Source organism: Amblyomma americanum, chromosome 5 (genome assembly GCF_052857255.1).
Source record: "Amblyomma americanum isolate KBUSLIRL-KWMA chromosome 5, ASM5285725v1, whole genome shotgun sequence".
Taxonomy (NCBI): Eukaryota; Metazoa; Arthropoda; class Arachnida; order Ixodida; family Ixodidae; genus Amblyomma; species Amblyomma americanum.
Window position 1 is genome coordinate 123,268,209 of NC_135501.1, and position 20,872 is coordinate 123,289,080.

The window sequence follows — 20,872 nt, forward strand, 5'->3', positions numbered from 1 at the left end:
CTACTACTACTACTACTACTACTACTACTACTACTACTACTACTACTACTACTACTACTACTACTACTACTGCTGCTACTACTACTACTACTACTACACGAAGGTTAACACCAGAACGGGTTTCATGCTTATACCCCGCAACAACGTTTTCTGGCAGTGGAGTGGAAACTACTAAGCCAAAAAAACTCCCTCTTTTTCTGCACAATAGAGTATAGTCCCTGCTTACAATTGTTACTTTTCTCTTAAAATATTGCATATTTTCAACATTTCTTATATAGGACATCTTCCTAACACAACTACCAACGTTCAACGTTAGAGACTGAAGAAAAAAGCAGTCTCCTTGATTATAGCAAGTTTGCTATTACGTCTTGTCACAAGAAGTTTTCATAGATGGCTCCAGCTACATCAGCAACGGAGTGAACCGTTCTGTGGAGAAAGCAACACGTCAAGCGGGCAGGTGCACCATCGTATGGCTGAACTATTTGGCGGAATGACAAATTTAAGGATGACCAGCCCTCAGAGTTTTTCCTTCATGGCCAAGGAAAATTTCCGCCGAGTATAGTCTTTCTACCAGCAGCTGGATTAGCTGTATACGTTTGGATAAACTGGATAAGCTGTATAGGCTGAATAAGCTAGATGGGGAGAGCATCTACAGTGAGAAGGAGTTTTTCTTTCTCTTTTCAAGTGGCGACGGCTACACTTTTCGTATTTCAGAAGACTCGGTATTCCCGGTCCTCGACCCAACCTTCTATGGGGAAACCTAATGGAATACCATTCTACGGTGAGAATAACTGCCCGGATTGCGAATTCAAGCGCTATAGAGGGTCTTCAGAAGCAACGGGCTCGACATTGTGGAAAAGGGGCTCACCAGACGACTTCCCAAGAACAAAAAAAAAAGAACGGTTGGGACGTGTTCATATGCGGGGTCTTTCTGTTACCGGAAAGCGACGAAACTGTGAAAATCTGTACCACTAAAATTGACTGCAAAGTACTGGAAATCACAAAAACTTTACATTTTACCTCTTAGTTCCTTTTGGTTTATTTGTGCATGAGGCAGCTGCCATTGGCCTTTACGTCGCACCCTTTACGACTACACAAAACGTGAGCAGAAGTCTGAAAGATCCGCCTATTTACTGGACAGAAGAAAGCACTGGAACAATCACAAAGCTTTCGGCCACAACAGCACAGTATAAAAAGACGTTCCGGAGAGACAGCACATATTATACCAGAATGACGGACGCCACGTCACCAGTGCCTATTGGAAGTGCAGGGTCTGCGCTCGTGTGATGCGTGCTTACCTGCGAACGCCTTCTTTTGAAGCCGCTGTTGTACCTAAGGATTCTAACCAGCACGCTCAAGAAGTTCAACTCACTTCATTACACAGATTTCAGTGATTACCGAATACAATGAGAGAATACGTGACAGGACTGCAGTTCTTGACGCAGTAAAGCGCCAGATAATTTCGAAAGAAAAGAAAAATGACTGTCGTTTACCTGCATTTGGACTGGCTAAATTTTTGTACCTATGCGAAACCTACAAAAAAGTATGTTGTCCACTTTAGGCAGCTGAAAGAGCTTAGGATTTCATGAGGCTTTTGCAAACAATAAAGTCCAAAATCCTGGTCGTATGGTCATCCCACAGTAACGAATGTCTTTTGCACAGGATCTGTAGAAGGTGATCGGCCGGTGGCTGGAAAAATATGGCGACATCTATGGGTAAGCGAGATCGATATATTATTATTTATTCTTGGCTTCTTGAAAACTGACGCTAGCCCATACTTGATATATCATCAACAAAGCCTCTTTTGCTGAAAATGTGACCAAGTAAGAGCTCAATAATAAAATGCACCCATGGCTCCCATCAGCTGTTTTAGCAAGAAAGCTGCAATGAGATCGTTAACGGTTTTTCGCCGATCTCTGAGGCAAAGCCATGCGACTGTTCACTTCCAAAGACTTTTCAAGGAGCCTTTCTTCGGTATTGGCGTAACGAGTTTTAGTAGAGTTGCCACTGAAGATGTTTAATTCTTAAACTAACTTTTACACCTATAAATGTGCGCCTTACTGCCAAACAATAGCCAACATCGTCAAAAGAGAGCCAACGAATCAACTTTTACTCAGAAGAAAAATAGTCTTCAGTTTGATGCAGCTGATCAAAGAAGCAGATGCGCTATGTGTTTTTAATTATCTATTAACATTGATAAAGATAGTATGCCATGATGCCAGGATACGCCATCAGTATGCCATAATTACAAACTCCCTCATTCACCAGGTCGTCGAATAGAATATTGTTCAGGTTGACGCAAGCCGATGAGGTATCTGGGCTAAATTGTATGAATGGATGGATGAATTTTATCCGCGCCCTCTGTGGATGAAGGCGGTCGTTCGAGTCGTGTACCGTGCCGAACAGATTTAATTCCACGAGTTATTTCCACACGGCATACAAGCCGACCAGACAAGTCGTCAACAAACATCTGTATTATCCAGTATGTAAGGGCTACAAATACTGGCCTCCTGACCTCCATCCTGGAACACAAACCCTTCCCACCATACACGCTCGGTTTTCGGCCAAGCCTCTCTGCCTAAGGTGCTTTTCTCTTTCTCAAACATGTCCTCGGTGGCATTCCCCTGGGCGGGGAATATCTCTGCCCATTAGTGGCGCATTCGACACCATCTTCCTGACGCCATTCTCATACTCGGGAGATTCAACTCTATCAACTTCTCTCCCCGCAGAAGTCCAGCAATCTCGCACAATTTTAAAAAAAAAATTGTTAACTTCTAAGCCAGCTTTAAGGTAATATTGAAGGAAGTGGTCCATTAATGAGATGTGTAGCAAAACATTTCTTTTAAAATGCTTCCGTCAGGCGCTTTGAGCAGCTAAGACTCCAATAGAAAACCAATAGAGAATGCTTTTGACGATAGCTAAAACGTTAATAGAAAAAAATTCAAGACTGCCGCAAGGTGATCTATAGACATATAAAGATTGCTATAGTGAAATCTTACTTTTTACAAAAAATTGCGTTCATGGATGTTTCCGGCTCAAGCATGCCTTTTTTCCAGAATTGTTAGGTATGTTTTAATACGTCACCGCTTTCTGATTGATCCGCACCGCCAACTTCGACATTAACTTCAAACGTTCACCCCCTTTCACCGCATCAACGTAGACATTCCGCAGGGCGCAGTCATCTCACCACTCCGTTTCAACAATGCAATGGCTACGATGGTCCACAAACTTTCCGTACTCTCTGACATGGGCTACACTCTTTACACTGATGCCGTTACCAACTGGTCCACCAATGGTTTCTCGGCCAGCAAAGAGGCCGTTATTCACCCGCCGCATGTAAAGGCAAAGATTTTTTTTTACCGTAAGTGGCAAGCAATGTGCCGCCGAGAAAGCAGAACTCATCCGAATCTATGACCGCCACTATACATCTCCGGGACGCCGCAGAGGGTTCGAAAGCCAGTCTCGGCAATATTTATTTTATTTATGCATGGCGACCCGCCGCGGTGGCTCAGTGGATAGGGCACTCGACTACTGATCCGGAGTTCCCGGGTTCGAACCCGAGCGCGGCGGCTGCGTTTTTGGGAAGGAAAAACGCTAAAGCGCCCGTGTGCTGTGCGATGTCAGTGCACGTTAAGAAACCCCAGGTGGTCGAAATTATTACCGGTTTTTCTTTGCTACAAACACTCCTTAGCACTCCTAATCTACCAAAAAATAAAACATGACTTTGAATCTTTTTCCCGTTCTTATCTGAATAGAGCAGTCACACATAACTTGCGCACAATTTGTTTGATTGGTTCTAGGCCTCGTACTAACTACGGCACCCAGACTACAGATCACCAAAGAACAGTTTTATGCAACACATATCCAACATTAATTGCTTTTGTCCAAGAGAGTGTCAACGTTCATCAATTAAAGAAGAAAATTAGGCATCTTTTGAACAACCCCGTGTGAAATTTTATTATGCATACCTGCTGCATTTCATTGTTATTCCTACTGTACGGTGTGTATGTGTTTTTTTTTGTACGCCACTTACTATTGCTCATTGTTGATAACCTCCTCAGTATTATTTTCTACCTGACCAGTGCTTGTGTAATTGCTTATTTTGAATTGCTGTCTCGCCGTGTTTGGTGTACCACTGTTCTCATATGTTACTCCGCACCATCTGCACCGACGTGTAATGCGGGTTTTAGGCCTCGTCAGGAGACATCCTGGTCTCCTTTAGCCTCTGCCCGCGGACACCATGTATTGTTGTCCGAAATAAATGAAAATAATAGCCCTCCACTACGGCACCTCTTTCTTCCTCTCTTCTTTCACTCCCTCCTTATCCCTTCCATTACGGCGCGGTTCAGGTATCCAACGATATATGAGACAGATACTGCGCCATTTCCTTTCCCCAAAACAACAATTATTGTTATTATTATCATCATCACGGATCGCCCGCTCATACGCGTCCTTGGCTTCTGGCTCAATATGACAAGCGCATGTTCATGTCATTACTACCTTTTTACTCAGCGTCCTATACACATAGGCCGCGTGATAAGATAAGCTGCCGGTTATCGAAGGGGCATACATGAGACGGCCACCCACCGCCTGGCCACAGCCCTTGCAGTAAGCTGCATCCGATACAGTGTGCCCTGCCACCAGTTCGGTCACGCAGGCACAAATAATGTTAACGTTGTCCTACGCACCCACTACTCGACTGCCTTGGACTTCCGTATCTGCACTTCTACAGGCCGCCTCCTCGCTCTTGGCTTCCGCATTCCTTTCCAAGAGATTCAGAAAGCTATTATTCACCTCTCAGTGTGCTCAACTCGTCCCTACTAGAGCAGGCCGAGCCATTCTGCGCCATATTGGCGACCCCCGAGATTCATCTACCACTCGACGGGCCACCGCTCTACGGTCCTTCAGACCTTACAATGCTATAGACACAACTACTCCCTCACGAGTCGCTAGCACCTATCTTCGCCGAATGCTAACACGCTCCACCGAATACAAACTCCCTTTCCCAGCCTCCACCATCTACGCGGCCTCCGCTCTATATATCTCTATGTCTATATATCTCTATATATCAATGAATGCCCGTGGTTCGGTGCCACCGCCTTCATTTATATCACATGGACATGTTCCAAAAACCATACCTAATAAAGCAGCCCACTGCGACCTTGGAGCAGTGCGAGTTGCTGCTGACCAGCGCCAACCTAGAAGGAAGCCCAGGAGGCGCTCAGTGCCATCTACACAGCGTCGGCCAGAACCAGTGAGGTCTTGGACAGAAGACTCAATTAGCTTTGCTCCAACCGCCGTCTTCTTCCCTCTCAATAAATTTTTATTCCTCCTCCTCCTCCTGTCTGATCACAGCGTCGAGCAGAATGAAGTGCTCGGTTCTAACGGCTGCTACCGGATCTGGCCTTCAAAAGAAGAGGGGGCTCTTAAAGGGACAGCGAAATAACATTTACGAAGGTTAGGAAAAGCGCGCCAACAATCGGTATTCTATCACTTGTCACACCACAGCAAATATTTTTATGCTAACTTCGTTAACAACGAAGGTAGCGATTAAAATTGATTCTCATCATCTATTCTTTCGACTCATACACAAAAAGCACCATAAAAAAATAAATGAGGAGAACATGATGGGATCGCGCCCCGCCACGCCCTATCGCATCTATGCCCCTTGGGCATGCCCTAAAAACGAGGTTCGCTTAGACTGCCCATATTCACGTCAGCACGGTAGGGGCGAGTAAGAACACTCGGCAAAGTGCCGGCATAATCCATTGCTGTCAGCAATTTACGAAAAAAATTAGATTATAGGTTCCACGCTGATGTTCTAAATTTCACTCCACTACTAGCAAAGACCGCCTTAGAATATGACTCAATATCAATTCAGGGTCCCTGTAGGTGCCCGTTTTTGTAGTAACACATGGACTTGGGGGAAGTTGCGGGAAGGAGGAGGGTTCCTCTTTCGCTCCTTGGGAAAAAAGATGTGAGCGGAGCTTCGTATGCCCTCGCAGTTGTCACCTCTAACTGACGGCGATGTATTCACACGCAGCTTCTACAACGGGGACGTGCCATTTGTCGTTACTACTGACTTGGACATGATCGAACACGTGTTCGTGCGGAACTTTAAGAACTTCACGAATCGAGGCGTAAGTATCAAAGGCTCAATTGCAACGGCCGAAGCATGCCGTTGATAATAAATAGCTTTAATGTTTTTACACTCGAGATGAGGACATCAAACTCCGAGCGCACGAGTGGCCTGCCTCTTGCAGAGCCATGCGGAATAGCTGCCGTGTGGAATGCGTTTCTCCGAAGCTCGAAAGGAGTTACAAGACGAGGCTTTCCTAATCTCTCGCGTCGAGGTGTTAAACGATGGCGATTATTCTGAAGACATACTATAAAACCAGAATTGAATGGTAGTCACGCTCAATTTTGTCAAAAACAAAACTTAGGAGAAATCTGTTCTTCCTGCGCTTGTGACCAATTATCAGCTCTGCGTTCTCTTTACTGTTCAGATTTCTTACCGGTAAACTTCAGAGTATGCGGAAGAGATATGTCACAGTGTTCGCCAGTCACTCGTGCGCCGCACCTTTTTTAATTTATTAACCTAGTTAAGATTGAAACACAACTCAGAGAGAGATGCTATGACGAAAAAAGAGTGAAATCTCCAATTCTGCACTAAAGCTCCACCGATATCCAACTCTAGAGATACAGGATTCTTAAAAGTAGTGTTTAATGGTTCAGCAGTTTTTTCTTTCGAATTTAATAAATGGAGCTTTAGCGGATTTTATTTCTTTGTGTACTCATCATATAATCAAGCATTAGAAATTCAGCATTATGTCTTCCAAAGAAAAACAGTTAAACACGAAACGCGAAACATTTTTTGTTATTCGAGTACGAGAGCATTTATTTTATTTATTTATTCAAGTTACTCACAGGCTCCTTTACATTGGAGCATTGTGTGAGTGGGGCAGTACATAGAAGTTAGAGAACAGCGCAAAAAAAAACACAAAATAAGGACAGAAAATAAGGACAGAAGAAAAACTTTATACAATAGTTAGCAAGAGGCACTCAGAAGAATACAAATAAAGTAATACAACACACAATAATTACGTGTTTCAAAATGTGGCAACATGGAAATGGAACACGATTTGACAGAGAGGCTAAAAAGTGCACAAGTTAGTTCACTCTAAGCAGCAATAAAACATTTTTCGCAAGAATACACAGAACTGAGACAACTAGGCGAAGATTGCGGTTATTTTATCACGAAATGTAGCAGGATTTCTGGTATTAGTAGCATCGTCAGGAAGGCTGTTCCATTAGTTTATGGCACGTGGGAGAGCAGACATGTTGAATGCTTTTGTATGACCAAAAATACGCGTAAAGCTGCTATGATTATGGAGGCGATGAGATGTGCGACATGGCCGTGACAAAGGTAATGTGTGACTGTGAAGACTGAAAATCATTTTATAAAATAAGCAAAGAAGGGCTACGGTACGACGTGATTCTAAAGACTCAAGTGATAGCGATAACTTGATCTTAGTGACGCTGGAATGCCGGTTATAATCACGAGCGATGAAGCGTGCAGCACGGTTCTGTATAGATTCGAGATTACGTGTTAGATACGCTTGGTGAGGTGACCAGATGGGTGATGCAAATTCTAGTTGTGGGCGGACAAACGTCTGGTAGGCTAGTTTTCGAGTGTCAGATGGTGCACCATGAAGATTACGCTTTAAGTATCCAAGGGTTCGTGAAGCCTTAGCTGTAATTTTATTAATGTGTGTCGACCAGGAAAGGTTTCGATTTAGGTGAATGCCGAGATATTTATATGAGGACGCTGTTGTCACATGATTACTGCTGAGCGAGTAGGTGAAAGAAGAGTTTGAAAGTTTACGGCTGAAAGTCATTAATTTACACTTATCAGTGTTGACCGGCATTAGCCACATGGAACACCAGTTTGTTATATGGTCTAGATCTTTCTGTAAAGCGATATGATCGGTTTGATTAGAAATTCTGCGGTAAATAATACAGTCGTCAGCAAACAAACGGATGTTAAAGGTAATGTCGGTTGGCAGATCGTTAATATATATTAAAAATAGTAACGGGCCCAGGACACTGCCCTGGGGAACACCGGACGATACTTCAGAGAGAGAGGATGAACAATTATTTATACTGGTAAATTGTTTGCGAAATGAGAGGAAATTTCTAATCCATGATAGCGTTAATGAGTCGATATTTAAAGCAGAGAATTTGGCAATTAAACGACAATGTGCTACCCGATCAAAAGCCTTAGAAAAGTCGATGAAAATGCAATCAGTCTGTTGGTTATCATTCATGTTAGTCAGAACTTCGTGCGTAAATTCCATGAGTTGCGTATCGCATGACAGTCCTTTTCTAAAACCGTGCTGATGAGGGTAAAAAAAGCGGTTTTGTTCAAGGTGCTGCGCAACATTTGAAGCAATGATATGTTCTAGGAGCTTACATGCAATACTGGTTAAAGATATAGGTCGGTAGTTACTGATGTTACTTCTGTCTCCGGATTTGAACACGGGGATGACTTTGCCTATTTTCCAATCAAACGGAAGTTCACCTGTAGATAAAGACTGCTGAAAAATGTGATACAAGATTAAGCTGCTCGAGTTTATAGTGAGTTTAAGAATTTTGGCGTTGATTCCGTCAACACCGGAGCTAGTGGACATTTTAAGGTTTTTGATAAGTGACGCGATGCCTTCAACAGTTAATTCGATGGGGGTCATATATCTGTAGTCGACTTCGGCGGTGGCAGGAATGTTAGAAAGATCTTCATGGGTGAACACTGAAGTAAGATAATTGTTAAAGATAGTCGCACTTTCTTCGTCAGTAATGAAATTTCCGGTATTGTCCTGTAGAGCGATTTGGGTATGAGTGTTAGTTGGGGATATTGTACGCCAGAATTTTTTAGGGTTGTTGCGCATAAGGGATTGAAGGTCATGAGAATAAAATTTATGTCTCGCTTTACGAACGGCACGGCAGTATAGTTTTTCGCAGTCTTTCTGTTGCAGTTTCAGAGAGGGAGATCCAGATTTTTTCATTGCTTTAAATAATCGCTTCTTTTTATTCTTAATTGTGCGAAGTGACCTATGATACCATGGCTTAGAAATGTTGACCCGAAATGAAGTTTGTGGTACGTGAGCAACCATTAATGACAGCAACTTTTCTTTAAATAAGGTCCAGTTTTCATTGACGGTACGGGAAGAGAAAGTGGAAAGGTACGAGGAGCAAAATTCTTGCAGACCAACGTTAAGAGCTTTGCAATCAGCTTTTTTATAGTTGAAGATGAGCTTAGACGTTAGATGCCGCGTATGTGATGGAATGCTAACTGCAAAATTAAGAATCAGATGGTCACTGAATCCCTCACTAGTAGAGACGATGCTTGAATTGTCGGGGCATGAAGTCAAAACAAGGTCAAGAATATTCGTTCCGCGTGTAGGTTGGTTTACTAACTGAGTAATAAATAAATAAATAAATAAATATTGGCTGAAATTAGCGTGCATGTTTATATTGGGAAATTGGAGGCAGTTGCTTTCGAGGGCTATTTCATTTTGTACAATTTTAGTAACACGCCTGTGTTCTGGGATGCGGAAGTCTAAAATTTTGGCCCAGTTCGTCTAATTACGTATGCGAGACAGCGGCTCTCAGCGTAAAGCACCTTCCTCGTGTGACGCAGCTGTTGCGTATGGCACTCCGCCTTGCAAGAGTGCAGCGAGCGGCGACGTGGATGACTTCGCTCGGGTCCAGCGTTTTCCTTCTTGGCGACCAAAACCGATGAATAACTGTTGGGTCGGCGATAAGGCAGAGCTGTTTCTTTAAGCGATAGCTTGCACAGCTGGTAGAAAGACGCTATGCCGCTCGCTGCACACTCTTGCAAGGCAGAGTGTCACACGCAACAGCTGCGTCATACGACGAAGGTGCTTCACGCCGAGAGCCGCTGTCTCGCATGCGTAATTAGGCGAACTGGGATGACATTTTAGACGTCCGCATCTCAGAACACAGGGGCGTTAATAAATTGTACAAAATAGAATGGCCCTCGAGAGCAACTGCCAAAAAAGTCTCAATATAAACATGCACGTTAACTTCAGCCAATAAAAGGTAATGAATTTTAGTTAATTACGGAATTATGGCGACAAGTGATAACCGAAATTGTGTCCGCCCGGCCGCATTACCAACGTGCAAAAATGGCGTTAGCGTATGGCGTTTCACGTTTAAAAAAAAAAGTAAAATCTAGTTTTGACCCCTCTGTATACCGCACGATAATTGCGGCGTAGTGTCAACACCAATAATAATTACTTCGGTGTGGCTTCAGAACTGAAGCTGGCCCGCATTCAGACCAGAATATGTCAGGAACACGGTAATGAAATTCTCTCTCACAGTTCTTCTTGCCCGATGACAATTATTTTGGGTGAAAAGCATCTTCTGCTTCCGAATGCGTTGTTATGTTTCTCCGACCGCAAGAAAGACATGAAATGCCAAAAAGGAAGCTCGCTGGTGAAAGTTGAAATGAGCTACACTGGACAAAACCTTTCACTACGTGTAGAACGAATTAGAGAAACTTGACGTGCTATTTCTGGTGTTGTACACTCTCAAACACCTTCATCTGTGCCGGCAGCTTTGCGCATTTGACCAAAGAGTGTTTGTGGATCGATGTTTATTCCGTGTGCCACCGAGCGCTTAGCGTTGCTTTTTTATGTGCAAATATTTGTTATCGGAGACTGTTCTTCACAATGGAACAATGTACCAACGTTAACAGGGAGCTCCGCGAATTCTTTATCGCATTCGTCATGCCTGCCTATTTTGACGTCACGGAGGCTTATATAAAGCTCAATAACTTCCTCAGGAATAAGTAAATTTTGTCTTCTTGCAAAAAAAAAAGAAATGTTGATGAAGGCTTGATAAAGATGTAGAGAGGAAACGCTACGCCTAAACGTTTTCAATTTGAGAACGTAGCTCATTTGTTATTGCCTAATACTTGATGTCATGAAGCTTAGTCAGTAAAGAGGATCGGCAAGATTATTTGTAAACCTTAGAGTAGAAGCATTAAATTGTTCTCTTGCCCAAAATATCACTTGCAAGTACGACGGTATCAAGGGTTATCGATCAGATATGTGTGTCAACGCAACTGGTAACCCAAAAGAAACCTAAATGACGCACAATATGTGCGTCATCATCGTGCTGAAATTTTTGCATGGGGTAGTGCATTGTCATTCAAATTATGGAAGATAAAAAAAATTCAGGGGGCACTTTGTTGACCCAAAGTGCGGTGAGGCGATAGCCTCTAGCGCAGTGTTGATGCTTTTGTTACTGATGTGTGGTTAAGATGTTACTTAAGTACACAATTGTTTGTGAATCTTAAATGCTGGAGAGACTGGAGAGCGTTTGGGAGGCATACGTCTGATTCGACGTCTTTGCGAAAACACTCCCCAGCGTCCTAGAAAAGGAGAACTACATATGCGTTGGAAGGAAGTAGCGTAGTCGTTAGCACGCACGGCTGCGGAACGGAAGGGTGGTGGTTCGAATCCCAGCGTGCGCAAGGTTGTTCTTTTCTTATCGAGTTGCTGGATGTCATGCCGGACTGATGGACGGGAGAATGAGTCAATAAAGGCTTCCGCCCTAAAACAAAACACGGGTGATAATGTCCGAGGAGCTGCTTAGGCCGAGCTAACTGTAGATGAAAATGGTAGATAGGTATGTCCCGCTGCCCCACAATGCGTTTAATCAAGTGAACTAGTGTTCGTTCCCCGTAATGGCATTCAGTGCTGCGCGTTTTGACAGCTTTGGCTGTAACTTCATAGGTTATCGCGCCGTATCGCAGCGCCGCCGACATTCTTCGTTTTGTTTAATAATCGTAAAAGTAGCACATATTCATAAAATTTTTTGATTCGCATTGGATTCGGCTCAATCACCATTAAATTTCTATTTGATTCGGTGTTGAGAAAATCACTACTTGCACAGCACTACTTTGAGAAAAAGAGTCAATCATAGGAAGAGCGAGCAAGATGATTTTATCAATCAATATTGTTAGAGACTGAAAAACTGCGGCGCAATGAAGACACACAAAAAAGAAAAGGACAACAGATGCGCATTGGAAGAAAATGGCATATATATAACCCTCACTCACCATGTAACCACGCTCTATCACTGGTGAGTGAGGTGAGTGCGGCAAACAGTCGGTAGTGTGCGCATGTGTTGTCCTTGTATTTTTTGTGATGTCTTCTTTGCGCCGCAGTTTTTTCAGTCATGAAATAACTGGCCCCATGAGCCGTGCTTCTGTAAAGTATTATCAGTTTTCGTATGTCCGCAGTGCATAGTGTATCATGCCACCCATGTTGCGGCCGTCTGTTTTAATATAGTTAGATCTTCGGCTAGTTGGTTTTCTGAAATAGTATGCACATTGTTAGCGCAAAGGCGACAGGACATAGACTGAAACAGACAAACACGAGCGCCCGTGTTTTTTTGTTCCTGTCTAGGTCCTGCCGTGTTTGCGTTAAAAATATGCAAAGTCATCTGCGGCCAAAGAGTGCCATGGCAGAAGGTATTTTCGTTTTGCTCAAGTGTGGTCAAGGACCCGTTTTCCATGCATTAGGAGAAATGAGGGAGAGGCCCAAATGGTGGCTGCCACTGCAAGAACGCAAAACAAAAAATTAATATGGGAAATTTGTAGAGACAAATGACATATAATATAATAGATAAGAATAACTATAAGAGCAGCGAATAAAACGAGGAAGAAAACCTAAAAAATTATTCATTGCATAATGATAATTAGGTTCCCCCGTAATTTTTTCTTCTCGACCTGATAATATCCTCTCATTCGCATAGTTTAAAACTCACTAGAGTGCATGCTTCACAGAGGTATAATCGTGGTAGCAGATGCAGCACACCAAAAATGTATACTTCAAGTTGAGTAGCTGCATGAGAAAGTCGTCACGGCACGCGCTTTTACTAATAAATAATACTGTTTAATCAAGAAATGGTGGAAGATTATCATATTTTCCATTGCCTTCCTGCCTAGTGAAGATATGTGCTTGCAGTTTTGGTTTTTTAAAATCAGAGAAAAGCCGCTAATCTGCATCTTTGCAGTTATCTAGAAATATTATTAAACGGATATTTTTTTATTCTGTTATGCGTAGAGAGTAGGAGCCACGATGGGCCAGATGCAAGGAATCCAAGCCTTACATAGCTGTTTGCATGCCGCCTCCCCCCCCCCCCCCCCTCCCCCTCGGTTTTCTTTCTCGATACTGGGAATAACAGTGTCATCGTTCTAAAAGCACGCATAGATATCACGAGATCACTCTGCGGATTAGAAGGCAACAGACCGGGGGTCGGAACCGATGTTGTTTTGGCTTTAATTATCACTGTTGCCCTTCACTCTGCTAAAATATCCCTCGTGTGCTAAAATCTGTTTTGTGCACTAACCAACTCATGTATGCGTTCAGGTAACGATGGCAACGATGGAGCAGCATCCATACCTGGGAAAATCAGTATTGCACGTTACTGCCCCGTACTGGAGGAACATCCGAAGCTCGGTGGCTGGTGTCTTTACTTCAGCCAAATTGAAGCAGGTAAGTAGGCATTCTACCTAGGCCGAATATTGTAAAAGAATACCTGCCGTCTACATTCGGTTTTTAAGAGTTGAGCGGGGATGGAGTAGTTTTTGATGCAAGTCACTAGAAAGAAATATTTCATTCATGCGTAATTGCCTTTAATCTAGAATTCCTATTAAATTACTTGTCTTGTATTTCACCAAGTTTTTATTTAACCGGGATATGTCATGATATATAGTCGAAGTGTGCTCTTTTGTATGCTTCGTATTTATGTGTACGTCTTGTGTATAACTTGTATCGGCTTTTGCTTCTCCCAAAAGAATGTGTGCCATGAATAAAAAGCGTCTTATTTTGTATATTTCATATTTTTCTATTTGGTATTATGGGGCCTAACGTCGCAAAGCAGCTTAAGCTATGACGGACGTCGTAGCGGAGGGCTCCGGATAATTTCCATCACCCGGGTTTCTTTAACGTGCACTGACATCCCACAGTACACAGGCATGTAGCGTTTCGCCTCAATCGAAATGCGACTGCTGTTGCTTAGATCGAACCCGCGTCTTTTGAGCCATAAGCCGACCACCACAACCACTGAGCCACCGGGACGGCTTTCATTTCTCTGTCTATACTGACTTTCGCTGCTCCGTAAAATATCTCCACGGCTTAGACAAGGCTCCAGTCAGACCGTTTAGCGCGGAAAAAGTTCCCATGTATAAATAGAGGAATAAGATGATAAGAACTGAATAGAAATCTTGGTGCGGGCTCTCTAGAGGAGAGAACGAAATAGCGAGAAATCTGCAGCAGAGCAGTGGTTTTGGCGAGTTGGTTGATTTTGAATCTGAAAATCGGCAGCGCTTACAAAAACTTGCACAAACAAAGGAACCAAACGACGTAGAGAAACGGGACGAGGAAACGCTAACTTTTTGCTTTGAATAATAATAATAATAATAATAATAATAATAATAATAATAATAATAATAATAATAATAATAATAGGTTTTTAGGGAAAGGAAATAGCGCAGTATCTGTCTCATATATCGTTGGACACCTGAACTGCGCCGTAAGGGAAGGGCCAAGGGAGGGAGTGAAAGAAGAAGGGAAGAAGGAGGTGCCGTAGTGGAGGGCTCCGGAATAATTTCGACCACCTGGGGATCTTTAACGTGCACTGAAATCGCACAGGACACGGGCGCCTTAGCGTTTTGCCTCCATGAAAACGCAGCCTTTGAGGTCGGGTTCGAACCCGGGAACTGCGGATCGGTAGCCGAGCGCCCTAACCACTGAGCCACCGCGGCGGGGATTTACTTTGAAGTTAATGTTTTCTTTAGAATTCTGTATCCAGATATGAAAGGTGCTGAAAGAGTATTAAAAATAATAATTCTCGCTGTTAGGTTGGCGTAGTGTAATAGGGCTCAGAGACCAGTTAAACATCTCAGTGTTACTGTTAATTACTGAGGGGCGCGAAATTGAATGCGGTCGCACATTTAAACTAGACGCCATTTACTATGCTGTGAACCAGTGAAGAGAGCATAAAGAGGTACTGTAACCCTGTAATTAACTGAAGTTCTGGGATGCCATTACAAACAGTAATGGCATTCTGGGATGCCATTACAAACGGTAATTGGAACAACGTCAAAGATTTTTTAAGCACAGTTCAACTTAGCTAACTTTGGTAATTTTTATGCTCTGAAAACGCTTAAACTACGCGCAAGTGATCAAGTTTGAGCACTGAGTCGAGATGAAAATTCAAAATTTCTCCATCACCTGTAAACATAGCATTATTACTACATAATTTATTGGCCGCATTGGTGTTAAGGCAATAAGCAGGTCACCTGGACTTCTCGTAGCTGGAACTTTGACCTATGATTTATAATGTGCAGAAAAATTTTTTTTTTAAGTGCGTCACCATTTAATGTAGTTCCGTGGTTAGCAATGAAAACGATTCACATCTGATCGCGCTATACGTCACTTGTACATGGGGCAATGCAGAATTTAAAAGGCTCGATTCCGGGGTGCGCGTCCAGATACTCTTGTTCTGCCTGAAAGATGTTCCTGACCAATATACCACTGCCTGTTCTTTCCACGGCGCCCAGATGATGCCAGCTCTTGAAGAAGACGCCAACGTTTTCCTGCACTTGCTGGAGCGGTATGCCAACACGGCCGAAGAGGTGCACATGCTGCGAATGTACGAGCCCCTGGCCATGGAGTTGACCGGCAAACGCTGCTTTGGGACTCTCGACCGATATCTCGGCAACCCTGACCACCCGCTGATCTGCCTCGCTAAGCAGACCGCGCACAACGGAATGACTGGTGCCCTCCACATGGTGGGCCGTGAGTCCTTTCGTTTGGTATTCTGCCATTGCTCGCAGTTTCTTGTGAAGTAAGCCATTGAGCATTAAGACATGCTGGTTTGTTCGAAGTTGATTTATTTACCACAGCGTACAAAGCAATTTGCACATGAGAATGAGATGTGGCTCGGAAGGTGGGAAAAAAGCTGTGTACAAGTAGCTTGAGTAGCCCCACCTCCCAGCAACCGGCACTGAACACTTTTGAAGAGCTAAGCAGCGCAAATCACACGAAGAATATCACAGCTGCAGTATCGGTTTTTAATCAATACATAATTTTGCTAACTACTGTAGTATCTAACCAAATGAAATAAGGAAGCGAAATACAAAAAGCGCTTATAAGTAATTTATGGAAAGCGCACGGAGTTTCTGTCTTGCGAGGTGTTATTTATTTAAAATCTGCGGAATGCTAGACTAGCCATCTGAAAAGCATCGTTTATGCGATATCTTGGGATATGCTAAAGTTCTGTGTGCATCATTGTGTCTAAAAGAGTGTTGCTTTGCAAGCATGCCACTTGTTGTTACAGTGTGTTTTGCAGGCTAATGTGCCGGCTAACGAAAATGTTTCAACGTATAAGGAGAACGCCGCGAGCCATGGAAAGGAAAATTATTGGTGTAACATTAAGAAACAGAGATAGGGCACAGTGGGGGAGGGAAGAAACTCCTAGTGGATATCAAGAGGAGGAAATGGGCTTGGACGGGGCATGTAATGCGAAAGGAAGATAACAAATGCTGCTTAAGGATAACGGACAGGATTCCAAGGAGAGCGCGGGTAGGCGCGGCGGATAGTAATGTGGGCGGATGAGATCAAAGTGTTTGCGAGGATAAGGTTGCCGCGGAAGACAAGACAGGGCTAATTGCAGAGATATGGGAGACGCCTTTGTCCTACAATGGGCGTAGTGCGGCTGGTGATGATGCTTATGATGTCTGTCGTATCTAAAGATATCTTATTTGTGCTAATTCTACATTATTAATTGCCTATTTCCTTTAGCCGTTATTTATAAACGCTAAACAAAGAGGTGGAATTCATGACAGAACCGACGGTTCAGGCGTTGTATTACATTGTCTTTGCCGTTTCATTTTCAAATATAGGGAACAGAGCTAGGAACAAGAAAGAGAAATTACTACACTGGCACTGTTTCCATTACTTAACGCCATGCACCAACTATCTCACCCAAATATCCTCTTTGTTATGTTTTAGCCTTACAAAAGTGATTAGGGATTTATGGCCGCTAAAGCTATACATTTCTGTTAACCACAGTAAGCAGTAGTATGAAAAGGAATGCAACGCAGTCGTTAACCAACCTGAAAGCAAACTATTTGGTTGGTCACCCGCGAGCGTAGTCGCAAACCTATTTTAAACCGAATAGGCGTATATTGAACTACTGCGCCTGCTCTAAAAAGTCGGGAATCCATTTGTCAGGACTCGCTGTATAGTCCATTTTCACTGCTGCCGCTTGGCTGATTAGGCTGACAACTGCGAGATATATTCACCTTCCACCCATTTTACGTCAGAATATGAGGCCGTTAAATTTGACTTTTTCTGCCTTAAGGCTGGCTGGTTGTTGGTTCTATCTCATGTGCGTTCATAAGTGCTTTGTGGCTTCACTGTCTTTACTAACGAAGCCGGTGGCCCTCAACCCGCTTGCTCATTGTTAATAGTGGTGGTGGAAACATTTATTGCCAATATATTGCAGAGCTTGGCAACCGACCCTAACCAAGGCCTAAAATAACAGAGAGCAGATTGGAGTGGTCATGTTATAACCAGCGCTAGTGACAGGAAGAGGAAAAGGGCCGTTACTCTTGCTAATCGGATATACTCCAAAAAACATAATATTTTACGCTGCCACTCATTTGGGTATATCATGGGCTCTGGACCTCAAACATAGTGCAGCAAATTGGAGATTCATTCGCGGTACGAAAATCAGCGCCTGTTTAGCCGTTTGAGCGGGACAAGCTTTGAGTGGTGTGATGTCACTGAAGCGGTCAGGCTGCGGATAGGCTGCCACCTTTGTGGCGACCAGTTGGCGATCGCGTAGATAAAATACACTCGTTCCGGAAGCCATCCCATAGGAAGCCGACATCTGGCGTGTCTGCTAGTCAACGACGGGATTGGCTGTTACTTCAGTCTCCTTTTTATTGGGACCTCCTGAAAGAGCAAACCAAGGGCAGGTTCGCTAGTTTTTCCCTTTAATGATTTAAAGGTCACTAAATTTGGTAGAGCTTTATTGTAATTAAATTGAATGGACGAGAGAAAGCAGGTGTTCATTCATCTTTTGGAGGGGGCACTTATGCTCTGCCTTAAGAGTGATGTGATGTCTATAGTGGGTTGTACCCATGTGCAGAATTGTCATTCTCTACTTAACATTAATACATGGCGGCGAGTACTTATACCAAATACCATAACCGGCGCAGTGGCGCCGAGATTAAGCGATGCTTAGCTGCACTGTTTTTATCACAGCCACCATTAAGGAGAGCGCGACCCATATTACTCTTCCCGGGTAACCTCTCGCTCCGCTAGCACGATGCTACGCCAAGATTCCCCGAGTTACTACACGAGTTTAACCGGGTAACATGGGTTGCTAGGCCACAGAACAAGATCGATATAAAGTACGTACGTACGGGGACAAGATTTTCGGTCATTGCTGGTGAGCGTATTAGTGGCCTTGCATAAAAACTTGTCGTTGATCCATTCCTTTATTCCCACCCTTGTCGTAAGCCGTCATCAATTAATGAAGCACCACACAACGAAACAGTTGCAGTTAGACCTTTCTTGCGTACAAAAGCCATATTGTGTCTCACTTTTGGCGTTCAGTTGTTTCTTACAATGAGTCTAGAAATCGGTGCACCTCTCTGCTACAGTCACGCGGCTCCTCTTGCGTAGGTGTGTATTGTTAGGATCTCTTTCTCAGGATTACACTCCATTGTGAGTGCCTGGAATTATAACAATTACGCTCCATCCTTCTTAGGAGTCTGCTTTTTTGATGAGATGTGACCCGCCGCGGTGGCTCAGTGGTTAGGGCGCTCGACTACTGATCCGGAGTTCCCGGGTTCGAACCCGACCGCGGCGGCTGCGTTTTTATAGAGGCAAAACGCTAGGGCGCCCGTGTGCTGTGCGATGTCAGTGCACGTTAAAAATCCCCATGTGGTCGAAATTATACCGGAGCCCTCCACTACGGCACCTCTCTCCTCCTTGCTTCTTTCACTTCCACCTTTATCCCTTCCCTTAAGGCGCGCGGTTCGGGTGTCCAAGGATTTATGAGACAGATACTGCGCCATTTCCTTTCCCCTAGAAACCAATTATGGCGAAAACACGTCTGCTTCTCGCTGTAAACAAAAACTAAAATTTCTGATCGGTTTTTGAGGAAATAAAATAACACAGTATCTGTCTCACATATCTCTGTTGACACCTGAACTACGCCGTAAGGAAAGGGATAAAGGTGAGAGTGACAGAAGAAAGAGGTGGCCTTGTAGAGGGCTCCGGAATAATTTCGACCACCTGTGGATCTTTAACCTGCACAGACATCGCACAGCACACGGGCGCCTTTTGCGTTTCGCCTCCATGGAAACGCGGCCGCCGTGGTCGAGTTTGAACCCGGGTACTCCGGATCAGTAGCCGAGCGCCCTAACCGCTGAGCCACGGCGGCGGGCACATGAGAGACGCAAGGGCGATCCGCCTCCGCGAGGCGCCAACCGCGCCTACTAAGCGCCAGATGTGGGCTTGACAGCCGCCACCGTCTGTCGCATGCTGCTTCCTTTGACATGGGCTGCGGATGCACAGTAAGAGCTGAGCTTTGTGTTCATGCATCGAAGGTGGAGGATGAGAGACGCGGATGCGCAGAACGGCCGTGTGCAAAAAGTCGATTCAATTAAAACTATAGGAATATATCGACACCACTAAACGCCAACGTCGCATCAGATGATAGCGTGGCCGCTACCGAGTCGTCAGGAAGGCTAGAAAAGGCACACCAATGAGTAGCGGCAATGACCCATCATTGGGACGATCTTATGGCGGGGATAATGTGGCCGCGGCTGGCACAGGCCAGGGTTAATTGTAGAGACATGGGAGAGGCAGTAGGGCGCATCCAGGCTGCCAATAATGACGGGAACATTATAGTATACGTGCCACCCTGGTTGTGACCTGTAGTGCTTACAGCGCCGGGAGAGATATGGGAGAGTTGTTCGGCGTAGCCAGGCTGACGATAATGACGGGAACATTGCAGTACGTGCCGCCCTGGTTGTGACTTGCAGTGCTTGCAGCGCCGAGAGAGATATGGGAGAGTTAGTCGTCGTAGCGAGGCTGACGATAATGACGGGAAAATTGCAGTACATGCCGCCCTGGTTGTGACCTGCAGTGCTTGCAGCGCCGAGAGAAACATGGGAGAGGAAGTCGGCGTATCCAGGCTGACGATAATAACGGGAACATTGAGTTACGTACCGCCCTGGTTGCGACCTGTAGTGCTTCGAGCGCCGGGAGAGATATGGGAGAGGGAGTCGGCGTAGCCAGGCTGGCGATAATGACGGAAACACTGCAGCACGTACTGCCCTGGTTGTGACCTGCAGTGCTTCCAGCGCCGGGAGAGATATGGGAGAGGTAGTCGGCGTAGCGAGGCTGGCGGTAACGACGGGAACATTGAAGTACTTGCCGCCCTCGTTGTTACCTGTAGTGCTTCCAGCGCCGGGAGAAGTGAGGAGGTCCTCGGATCCAAACAAGTGCCATGTTTTGTGGCAGGCCATGATTTAAAGCCCTTCAAATGAACAAAAGCCTGCATCGATGGTTGTGGGGGGCTTCGGATGTGTGCATTTAGTATGTGCGTGGGAACCGACTGTGTTTAAAGATTTCTGGCAGACTGCTGTTTAAGCCTCTAAAGGAAGCGTACTCTTCACGGAGTAGTGTTCCTTTGCTCTCGCTCAAGTGTCAACGCGATATACTTTTGTAGTTAGCTATCGGCCAAACTCGTTATA

The 20,872-nt window shown here is 44.5% G+C and overlaps 1 pseudogene across 1 annotated transcript in view; it reads left to right on the forward strand.

Annotated features, from left to right (window-relative positions):
- The first annotated feature begins 748 nt into the window (after window positions 1–748).
- The window catches only part of LOC144134161 (cytochrome P450 3A14-like), a 51,152-nt pseudogene continuing 31,028 nt past the window's right edge, over window positions 749–20,872 (forward strand). The window contains exons 1-5 of the transcript XR_013315123.1: window positions 749–781; window positions 1,663–1,715; window positions 6,044–6,140; window positions 13,461–13,586; window positions 15,656–15,886. The product of XR_013315123.1 is annotated as a cytochrome P450 3A14-like (transcript). The remainder of the gene's footprint in view (window positions 782–1,662; window positions 1,716–6,043; window positions 6,141–13,460; window positions 13,587–15,655; window positions 15,887–20,872) is intronic.